This window comes from Oncorhynchus keta, chromosome 25 (genome assembly GCF_023373465.1).
Source record: "Oncorhynchus keta strain PuntledgeMale-10-30-2019 chromosome 25, Oket_V2, whole genome shotgun sequence".
Taxonomy (NCBI): Eukaryota; Metazoa; Chordata; class Actinopteri; order Salmoniformes; family Salmonidae; genus Oncorhynchus; species Oncorhynchus keta.
In genome coordinates this window covers 33,146,042-33,157,999 of record NC_068445.1, presented here as the reverse complement: position 1 = coordinate 33,157,999, position 11,958 = coordinate 33,146,042, and the positions used below count along the sequence as shown (strand labels likewise).

General features: G+C 44.4%; 1 pseudogene; it reads left to right on the top strand.

Moving 5' to 3' along the window:
* LOC118357951 (F-box/LRR-repeat protein 17-like) overlaps positions 1-11,958 on the top strand; it is a 650,863-nt pseudogene that overhangs the window by 436,205 nt on the left and 202,700 nt on the right.

Here is an 11,958-nt window from a genome sequence, read left to right as displayed (position 1 = left end):
TTCAAAATAACATTTCCTGGTTGGATTTTCCTCAGGTTTTCACCTGCAATATCAGTTTGTTTATACTCACACACAATATTTTGACAGTTTGGGAAACTTGAGTGTTTTCTATCCCAATACGCTAATTATATGCATATTCCAGCTTCTGGGCCTGAGAAATAGGCAGTTTCATTTGGAAACGTTTTTCATCCAAACATCAAAATACTGCCCCCTAGTCTCAAGAGGTATTAAATAAATAAAAATGTATCTAACAGTAATCTAAGAATTCCACACCAACTACCTAATACACACAAATCTAAGTAAAGGAATTAAATAATATATAAATGTAAATATATGGATGAGCGATGTAGGTGTCCTGGAATGCAGGTAGTTTACCCCCGGTGATGAGTTGTGCAGACTGCATTACCCTCTGGAGAGCCTTGCGGTGCAGCTGCCGTACCAGGCGGTGATACTGCCCAACAGGATGCTCTCAAATGTGCATCTGTAAATGTTTCTGAGTGTTTTAGGTGACAAGCCAAATGTTCTCAGCCGCCTGAGATTGAAGAGGTGCTGTTGTGCCTTCTTCAACACACTGCCTGTGTGGTTGGACCATTTCAGGTTGTTTGTGATGTGTACGACAAGGAACGTAAAACTTTCCACCTTCTCCACTGCCGTCCTGTCTGTGGATAGGGGGATGCTCACTCCGCTGTTTCCTGGAGTCCACAATCATCTCCTTTGTTTTGCTGATGTTGAGTGAGAGGTTGTTTTCCTGACACCACACTCCGAGGGCCCTCACCCCCTCCATGTAGGCTGTCTCGTCGATGTTGGTAATCAAGACCACCAAATCAAATGTATTTCTAAAGCCCTTCTTACATCAGCTGATATCTCAAAGTTCTGTACAGAAACCCAGCCTAAAACCCCAAACAGCAAGCAATGTAGGTGTAGAAGCACAGTGGCTAGGAAAAACTCCCTAGAAAGGCCAAAACCTAGGAAGAAACCTAGAGAGGACCCAGGCTATGAGGGGTGGCCAGTCCTCTTCTGGCTGTGCCGGGTGGAGATTATAACAGGACATGGCAAAGATGTTCAAATGTTCATAGATGACCAGCAGGGTCAAATGATAAAAATAACAGTGGTTGTCGAGGGTGCCTCAGGTCAGCACCTCAGGAGTGAATGGCAGTTGGCTTTTCATAGCCGATCATTCAGAGTATCACTACCGCTCCTGCTGTCTCTAGAGAGTTGAAAACAGCAGGTCTGGGACAGGTAGCACGTCCGGTGAACAGGTCAGGGTATCATCACCGCAGGCAGAACATTGGAGCAGAACTGGAGCAGCAGCACGGCCAGGGGGACTGGGGACAGCAAGGAGTCATCATGCCAGGTAGTCCTGAGGCATCCTCAAGTCCTCCTCCGAGAAAAATAAATAATTAGAGAGAGCATACTGAAATCACACAGGACACTGGATAAGACAGGAGAAATACTCCAGATATAACAGACTGACCCTAGCCCCCCCGACACAAACTACTGCAGCATAAATACTGGAGGCTGAGACAGGTGTCGGGAGACACTGTGGCCCCGTCTGACGATACCCCCGGGCAGGGCGAAACAGCAAGGATATAACCCCACCCACTTTGCCAAAGCACAGCCCCCACACCACTAGAGGGATATCTTCAACCACCAACTTACCATCCTGAGACAAGGCCGAATATAGCCCACAAAGATCTCAATCACAGCACAACCCAAGGCGAGGCGCCAACCCAGACAGGAAGATCACGTCAGTGACTCAACCCACTCAAGTGGCGCACTCCTCCTAGGGATGGCATGGAAGAGCACCAGTAAGCCAGTGACTCAGCCCCTGTAATAGGGATAGAGGCAGAGAATACCAGAGGAGAGAGGGGGACGGCTGTTTTGTCATCTGAAAACATGATGATTGAGTTGAAGGAGTGCAGTCATGTGTGAACAGGGAGGGCTGAGCATGCACCCTTGTGGGGGCCCAGTGTTGAGGATCAGCGAATTGGAGATGATGTTTCCTACCTTCACCACTTGGGGGTGACCCGTCAGTAAGTCCAGGACCCAATTGCACAGGGCGGGGTTAAGACCCAGGACCTCAAGCTTAATGATGAGCTTGGAGGGTACTATGGTGTTGAATGCTGAGCTGTATTCAATGAACAGCATTCTTACATAGGTATTCTTCTTGTCCAGATGGAATAGGGCAGTGTGATGGCGATTGCATCGTCTGTGGACCTATTGGGGCAGTAAGCAAATTGAAGTTGGTTTAGGTATTCTCTGCCTCTATCCCTATTACAGGGGCTGAGTCACTGGCTTACTGGTGCTCTTCCATGCCATCCCTAGGAGGAGTGTGCCACTTGAGTGGGTTGAGTCACTGACGTGATCTTCCTGTCTGGGTTGGCGCCTCGCCTTGGGTTGTGCTGTGATTGAGATCTTTGTGGGCTATATTCGGCCTTGTCTCAGGATGGTAAGTTGGTGGTTGAAGATATCCCTCTAGTGGTGTGGGGGCTGTGCTTTGGCAAAGTGGAGGCGATATGATTCTTGACTTGTCTCTCATAGCACTTCATGATGACAGAAGTGGTCGTTCAGTTACCTTTGCCTTCTTGGGTACAGGAACAATGGAGACCATCTTGAAGCATGTGGGGACTGCAGACTGTGATAGGGATTGATTGAATGTGTCCGTAAACACACCAGCCAGCTGGTCCGTGCATGCTCTGAGGACGCGGCTAGGGATGCCGTCTGGCCGGAAGCCTTGCGAGGGTTAACACGTTTAAATGTCTTAATCACGTCTGCCACAGAGAAGAAGGCCCCGCAGTCTTTGGTTGCAGGCCTTGTTGGTGGCATTGTATTATCCTCAAAGTGAGCAAAGAAGGTTTTTAGTTTGTCTGCAAGCAAGAATTTGGTGTCCGTGACATGGCTGGTTTTCTTTTTGGAGTCTGTGATTTACTGTAGACCCTGCCACATACGTCTCGTGTCTGAGCCGTTAAATTGTGACTTCACTTTGTCCTTATACCGACAATCCCCTTGTTTGATTGCCTTGCGGAGGGAATAACTAGACTGTTTGTATTCAGGTGTATTCCCAGTCATCTTTCCGTGTTTAAATTTGGTGGTTTGTGCTCTCAGTTTTGCGCGAATGCCGCCATCTATCCACGGTTTCTGGTTCGGGTAGGTTTTAGTCACAGTGAGTACAACATCTCCAATGTCCTTTCTTATAAACTCAGTCACCGAATCAACGTATAAATCAATATTTTTCTCTGAGGCTGCCCTGAACATTTCCCAGTCTGCTTGATCAAAGCAATCTTGAAGCGTGGATTTCGATAGGTCAGACCAGCGTTGAATAGTTCTTGTCATGGTTACATCCTGTTTGAGATTCTGCCTATGGGACGGGAGGAGCAAAATGGAGTCGTGGTCAGGGGAGGGCTTTGCATGCATCGCGGAAGTTAGAGTAGCAGTGATCCAGTGTATTGCCCGCACGAGTGCTACAATCAATATGCTGATATAATTTAAGAAGCCTTGTTCTCAAATTTGCTTTGTTCAAATCCCCAGCTATATGGTTTCCAGTTTGCATAGTCTAATAAAGTTCCTTGAGGGCCGTCATGGTAACGGCAAGAGAATTCTCTTGGGAGATAATCATAAGATATATGATTGTAAGGAATTCTAGGTCAGGGGAAGAAAAGGACTTGAGTTCCTGTATGTTGTTACAATTACACCATGAGTCGTTAACCATGAAACATACACCCCCACATTTCTTCCCATCAAGAATCCCGGTGGCCGTATCAACTCCGACAACATATCCAGGGAAAACCATGTTCCCGTGAAACAGTGTGTTACAATCCCTTACGTCTCTCTGGAAAGCAACCCTTGCTCTAATTTCTTATACCTTGTTATCTAGAGACTGGACTTTGGCAAGTAATATACTCGGAAGTGGTGGGTGGTGTGCACGCCTCTGAAGTCTGACCAGGAGGCCGCTCTGTCTACCTCTTCTGTGGGATCAGATCAAATGCCCTGGGTGGTGGTGCGAACAAAGATCCACTGCGGGAAAGTCGTATTCCTGGTCGTAATGTTGGTAAGTTGACGTCGCTCTGATATCCAATAGTTCTTCCTGACTGTATGTAATGTCTCTTAAAATTTTCTGGACTAACAATGACAGAAATAATACATTTAAAAAAAATACGTACAAGAAGTGAGGCGACCTTCTCTGTCGGCGCCATCTTGCATCTTGCGTTACAGTTAGTGCATTCATATTAAGATTCCCTACATGGCAAAAGTAGGTGCAAACCTGCTCATCTAAAATATTTTTCCAAAATCATGGGCATTAATATAGAGTTGGTTCCCCCTTTGCTCCTATAACAACCTGCACTCTTCTGGAAAGGCTTTCCACTAGATGTTGGAACATTGCTGCAGGGACTTACTGCCATTCAGCCACAAGAGGTTGGCAACTGATGTTGGGAGATAAGGCCTGGCTCGAGGTTGGCATTCCAATTCATCCCAAAGGTGTTTGTTTGGGTTGACCTTGCTTTGTGCACTGGGGCATTGTCATGCTGAAATAGGAAAGGGCGTTCCCCAAACTGTTGTCACAAAGTTGGAAGCACAGATTCATCTAGAATGTCATTGTATGCTGTAACATTGATATTTCACGTAGCTGGAACTAAACGGCCCCAGACCATTATTCCTCTTGGTTGTGTTATTCCTCCAGGTTGTGTTCTACTGGCATCAACCCGAGATTCATCCATTTGACTGCCAGACGGTGAAGCGTGATGCATTACTCCAGAGAAAGAGTTTCCACTGCTCCAGAGTCCAATGGCGGCGAGCTTAACACCACTTGGTGATCTTAGGCTTGTGTGCATCTGCCCTGCCGCTTAATGAAGCTTCCGATTAATAGTTATTGAGCTGAAGTTGCTTCCAGAAGCAGTTTGGAACTTGGTAGTGAGTGTTGCAACTGGGTTGACCTATTATCAGGGTTTCATAGTGTAGATCTGGTGTGAACGGGACCAGTGGACTCAATAGGCTGAGGGAATGAGATGCGACTGTCGTCAAAGTGGATGAAAAGTCAATCACAGAGAGGGAGTAGGGAGGGAGTAGAAGATTAGCTTCTTATGGGCAGTAGCGTCCCACCTGGCCAACATCCGGTGAAATTGCAGGGCGCAAAATTCAAACTACAGAATTATAAATATTTAACTTTCATAAAATCACAAGTGTAATACATCAAAATAAAGATTAACTTCTTGGCGCACCCATCCCGTTAGCGGGATCATTTTCGTCAACATCCGCAGAGCTCCAAATTCAAATTAAATTACAAAAAATATTACATTTTCATGAAATCACAAGTGCAATATAGCAAAACACAGTTTAGCTTGTTGTTAATCCACCTGGCATGTCAGATTTTAAAAAAGCTTTATGGCAAAAGCAAACCAAGCGTTTATGTAACATTACAAACAGCTAGCAGCAAAGCCAGAAAAGCAATAAAATGAATCGCTTACCTTTGATGATCTTCGGATGTTTGCACTCACGAGACTCTTACTTACACAATAAATGTTCCTTTTGTTCCATAAAGATTGTTTTTATATCCAAAATACCTCCATTTGGTTGGCACGTTATGTTCAGTAATCCACAGGCTCGAGCAGTCACGACGGGCAGACGAAAATTCCAAATAGTATCCGTAAAGTTCGTAGAAACATGTCAAATGTTTTTTATAATCAATCCTCAGGTCGTTTTTATAATAAATAATCGATACTATTTCACCCGGACCGTAGCATTTTCAATAGGAGAGAGAGAGAAAATGTCTGCTCCAAGCTGTTGGCACATGCAAAACTCTGCTGGCACCCAGCCATCCACTGACGAGATGTGATCGTTCTCGCTCATTTTTCAGAATAAAAGGCTGAAGCTATGTCTAAAGACTGGTCACATCATGTGGAAGCCATAGGGAAAGGAATCTGGTTGACACACTTTAGAGTGTTTTCTATCCAAATCCAATTATATGCATATCCTAGCTTCTGGGCCTGGGTAAAAGGCAGTTTACTTTGGGCACGCTTTTCATCCGGACGTGAAAATACTGCCACCTACCCAAGAGAGGTTAACTTGTTATGGCTGCAATCCGCCTATCGAGATAAGTGTCATCAACAACCGCTGAATAACAAAGCGCTACATTCAATACATTTTACTACAAATATTTACATTCATGAAATCACAAGTGCAATACAGGATTTTAAAAATTTTTTTACCTTTATTTAACCAGGCAAGTCAGTTAAGAACATGTTCTTATTTTCAATGACGGCCTGGGAACAGTGGGTTAACTGCCTGTTTAGGGGCAAAATGACAGATTTGTACCTTGTCAGCTCGGGGGTTTGAACTCTCAACCTTGCGGTTACTAGTCCAACGCTCTAACCACTAGGCTACGCCGCCCCAACAAAGCTTAGCCTTTTGTTAATCCACCTGTCGTGTCAGATTTTGAAATTATGCTTTAAGGCGAAAGCAATCGGATGTTTTCACTCACGAGACTCCCAGTTACACAACAAATGTTCCTTTTGCTCCATAAGGATTATTTTTATATCCAAAATACCTCCGTTTGTTTGTCGCGTTATGTTCAGAAATCCACAGGAAAGAGAAGTCACGACAACGCAGACAAAAATTCCAAATAGTTTCCATAATGTCCACAGAAACATATCAAACGTTGTTTATAATCAATCCTCAGGTTGTTTTTAAAATATATAATCAATAATATATCAACTGCAAATGTCTTTCACAGTAGGAGAGGGAAAAGCAATACCTATCCAAACTCTGTTGCGCGAGCAAAACTCAGGTGACCACTTGACACGATGTTATCGTTCTGGCTCATTTTTCCAAATAAAAGCCTGAAACTATGTGTGAAGACTGTTGACACCTTGAGGAAGCGATAGGAAAAGGAATCTGGTTCATATCCCTTTAAATCCAGCAAAGCGAGGCTATGGAACATGGCGTTTTCAAAATAGAAGCCACTTCCTGTTTGGATTTTCCTCAGGGTTTTGCCTGCAATATCAGTTCTGTTATACTCACAGACAATATTTTAACAGTTTTGAAAACTGTAGAGTGTTTTCTATCCAATACGAATAATACTATGCATATATTAGCAACTGAGATTGAGGAGCTGGCTGTTTACAATGGGCACCTTTTCACCCAAGCTACTCAATACTGCCACTGCAGCCATAAAAAGTTAAGGAGGGAGGAGAAGGTAGAAAATAGTTTCCTAGTGTTAGAGGCAGATGCCTGACATTTTGAGTGATAGAAAGCGGCTTTAGTAGTGGATATAGAATTAGACAAGGTAGAGGGGTGAGGTAGAGAGGAGAGAGTGGAAGGATGAAGGGTCCTCCAGAAGTTTAGTTTTCCTCCATTTTCGCTCAGCTGCCCGCAGCCCTGTTCTGTAAGCATGCAATGAGTCACTCAGCCACGGAGCAGGAGGGGAAGGCCGAGCTGGGAGGGAGGAAAGGTGACAGTGCAAGTCATAGGATTCTGAAAGGGAGGAGAGTAGGGTTGAAGAGGCAGAGACATGAGGGAGAATAATTTAGCAAAAGGGAGAGATGAGAAAGAGCTAAGATTGCAACATTGCATGACCATCTGGGTAGGGGCTGAGTGGTTAGGGTTGGAGGAGAGGGAGACAGAAAAGGAAAGAAAGTAGTGATCAGAGACCTGGAGGGTTGCAGTGAGATTAGTTGGCGGACAGCCTCTAGTGACGATGAGGTCAAGTGTATTGCATGCCTTGTGAGTGGGAGGGTTCTGGGAAAGGATGAGGTCAAGAGGCAAAGAGGGGAAAGAGTTGGGTTGGAAAGAAATTAATCGAAGGCAAACATCGGGAGGTTGAAGTCGCCAAGTACGAAGAGTAGTGAGCCATTGTCAGGAAATTAGCTTATCAAGGTGTCAAGCTCATTGAGGAACTTTCTAAGGTCACCTGGTGGGCAATATATGAAAACAATATTAAGCTTGAGTGGACAATTGACAGTAGAATTCAAATGAAGAGATGGACAGGTGAGAGAGGGAGAAAAGAGAAAATCTCTATTTAGGAGAAATGAGTAGCCCTGTGCCACCACCGTGATGACCAGATACTCTTGGACTATGAGAGAAAACGTAGTTACTGCTACACTGGAGTAGCAGTGTTCTCTGGGGTGAACCATGTCTCAGTCAGGGCCAAAAATGTTAAGGGACAGAAGGGCAGCATAGGCTGAGATGAACTCTGCATTCTTGACCACATATCGGTAGTTCCAAATGCTGCCAGAGACCAGGAATTCCACATGGATTGTGCGCGCAGGGTACACTAAATTAGAAGGTTTACAGCCAAGTGGTGGGAATCGTCTGTAAAGCCTACAAGGAGAGGAGTGAACTGGGATAGAAAAACACATGTAGTTGCCAAAGCTACAAAAGAGCTAAATGAGATCTGAAAATAACTAGGTAGGATACTCAAGTGAGAGAGTGGTGTGGAGCCTTCCTCTCTTTCCTTGAATAACTTGGCAGAACCTTTTTTGTTTCGATGACAGCCTTAGTTTTGCGACAAGACAGCTGCTGATACAACTGGCTTACAGCTGCCACTGAGAAAACAGAGGAGACTGAATTACTAATACTAGTTGCTTTGCAAAGGTGAAGAGCACAGCTCCCGGTACTAATTGCTGATTGCCTAGGAGAGGAGACACCACTCCCCCTCAATACAGACACTGATTACCAAAACAACAACAGTCACAAGTTGACTTGCCCCTTAATCCTGGTTTGTGTGTCAACAATCATCTGCAGGTTAATAGCAGTCAGCAGTTCACACAAGTAGGCTACTGGGAAAACAGGCAGCACTTAAAGCAGATGGCCCTAGCTAGCAAAAAGACAACAACAGATAAAGACAAATATTATACTCATCACTCCTGGAGATATCTTGTGTAGCTATAGAATGAAGCATTTCCATGCATTAGGTGGTATTTGGAGATTTGGGGCAGGAGGAGTAGAAATTGAATTTCATAGATTGTCCTCTTCTCTCTCTAGTTTTGAGCTCTGTGTTACAGGCACTGTTTGATTTTGAAAGGAGAAAAGCACACACTTAGACACCAACACACTTACTCAGACAATATTTCATTAGACACTTTGCCTAACTTTGGAAAAGATGCTTAAGCCTCTGCTATTTCTGGCTTAAATCTCCCCTTGGAGGATAGCAGAGGATTGTTCTGGAGATTGAGGCCGTCACTTTTAATAATACCCCAGGTCTTATTTGTGGGAACTCATATAGGTCTCTCTCTCTCTCTCTCTAATAAGTGTACCCTCAAGACACAATAATGTGTGTGGGTCTGCTTTATTGCTAGCTATGAGGTTCACATTTAGAGAAGAGGCCCCGGCGTACTCTTATTACACCCATGGTGACGAATATGGACAATTCCTTTTTTTAAAATCATTTGCTGTTTGTCTCTCATTTACCTTGGGGAGTTCTATAGAGTGCTGTTGACTGCTTGATGCCTCGTTTGACCAATACAATGAGGCCTGATGATGGTATTAGCCGCTCAGATTCTGGAGTTGAAAGACATTAACCATAAAACAGCCTTTCTTCCCTCAGCCCACGGCCAACAGCCGTGACCCGCAGAACCCATCTTCCCCTGACCCTGGAAAAATGATAGAGCAATATCACAGAGAAACATTCATAAAGTGCTGTGTTTTGTCCTGGAGGGAGAAATGAAAATAAAATGTTGAACAGAGCCTAGAAAACAAGATAATTTAACTGAGACACACACAAACACACACTTAGTTGAGTACAGAGTCGTGTGTTTGTCTGTGTGTGTTAGACCAGAGGAATCTGGGATAGCGAGGAGATTGCACAGATATTTCATGTGGTGCGGGATGAGACAGAACTCCAATTCCTTCTATAGGACAACTGGTATTGAGCAGGACCTGAGCAGGTGTAAGTGTCTGCTATAGCTATAGCTGCTAGAGCTGAACACACTGAGGTAACAAGAACCCCTCTAATGGATTTACACACCTCTCTTCACCTCCCCATTCTCCTTCTTTCTTTTTCATCTTTCTTTCTCTTACTGTCTCTTGAAATCTGAATTGCAGAACACAGTAGAACACAGTATCAGACAGTAGAACACAGTGTCAGACAGTAGAACACAGTGTCAGACAGTAGAACACAGTGTCAGACAGTAGAACACAGTGTCAGACAGCAGAACACAGTGTCAGACAGTAGAACACAGTGTCAGACAGTAGAACACAGTGTCAGACAGCAGAACACAGTATCAGACAGTAGAACACAGTGTCAGACAGTAGAACACAGTATCAGACAGTAGAACACAGTGTCAGACAGTAGAACACAGTGTCAGACAGTAGAACACAGTGTCAGACAGCAGAACACAGTATCAGACAGTAGAACACAGTATCAGACAGTAGAACACAGTGTCAGACAGTAGAACACAGTGTCAGACAGCAGAACACAGTGTCAGACAGCAGAACACAGTATCAGACAGTAGAACACAGTGTCAGACAGTAGAACACAGTGTCAGACAGTAGAACACAGTGTCAGACAGTAGAACACAGTGTCAGACAGCAGAACACAGTGTCAGACAGCAGAACACAGTGTCAGACAGTAGAACACAGTATCAGACAGTAGAACACAGTGTCAGACAGTAGAACACAGTATCAGACAGTAGAATACAGTATCAGACAGTAGAACACAGTGTCAGACAGTAGAACACAGTGTCAGACAGCAGAACACAGTGTCAGACAGCAGAACACAGTATCAGACAGTAGAATACAGTATCAGACAGCAGAACACAGTGCAGGCCTATTATATACTTCAGCTGATCAATTGTGCAGATAGAATGAGATCAGCCTACTGAACTTACACTCTGTGTTTGTATGCGTGCGTACACTACACAGTACAGTGCTCCAGCAATAGGACACCCAGCAGTGGATCTTGCGCTCTCTCTCGGAACACCATGGAGGTTCTAGAAGCTATGACATAGAATCATGACAAGAACACATGAGAACTGTCCTCCTGTCCACATGCAGGGCAGAAATTACAAGCACAAAATAATGTAGTGTCATGGTAATGGTGGGTTTATAGTAGTAATGATTTGCTGGCTGGCCTTCATTTACTTGTGTTGTGTTTCTCCCTCTCAACATGTTTATCATGTTTATATTGGAATTGCACTTTAAATATTGAAGATGGTGAAAAATATAGATATGAAATATACGAAACAAAATATAAACGCATTAATTAAAAAAAATGTTACTGAGTTACAGTTCATACATGGAAATCAGTCAATTGAAATAAATAAATTAGGCCCTAATCTATGGATTTTACATGACTGGGAATACAGATATGCATCTGTTGGTCACAGATACCTTAAAGGTCAGCATCTGGTGTGGCCATCATGTGCCTCATGCAGCACGACACATCTCCTTCGCATAGAGATAATCAGGTTGTAGATTGTGGCCTGTGGAATGTTGTCCCACTCCTCTTTTATGGCTGTGTGAAGTTGCTGGATATTTGCGGGAACTGGAACAGAACTTGTGTACAGATCCTTGTGACATGGGACTGTGCATGATCATGCTGAAACTTAGGTAATGCAGCGCATGAATGGCGCGACAATGGGCCTCAGGATATCATCACAGTATCTTTGTTCATTCAAATATCCATTGATAAAATGCAATTGTGTTCATTGTCCGTAGCTCATTCCTGAACATACCATAACCCCACCGCCACCATGGGGCACTCTGTTCACAACGTTGACATCAGCAAACACCATACCATAACCCCACCGCCACCATGGGGCACTCTGTTCACAACGTTGACATCAGCAAACACCATACCATAACCCCACCGCCACCATGGGGCACTCTGTTCACAACGTTGACATCAGCAACCGCTCATCCACATGACGCAATACACGCTGTCTGCCATCTGCCCGGTGGAGTTGAAACTGGTATTCATCCGTGAAGAGCGTACTTCTCCAGCGTGCCAGTGGCCATCGAAGGTGA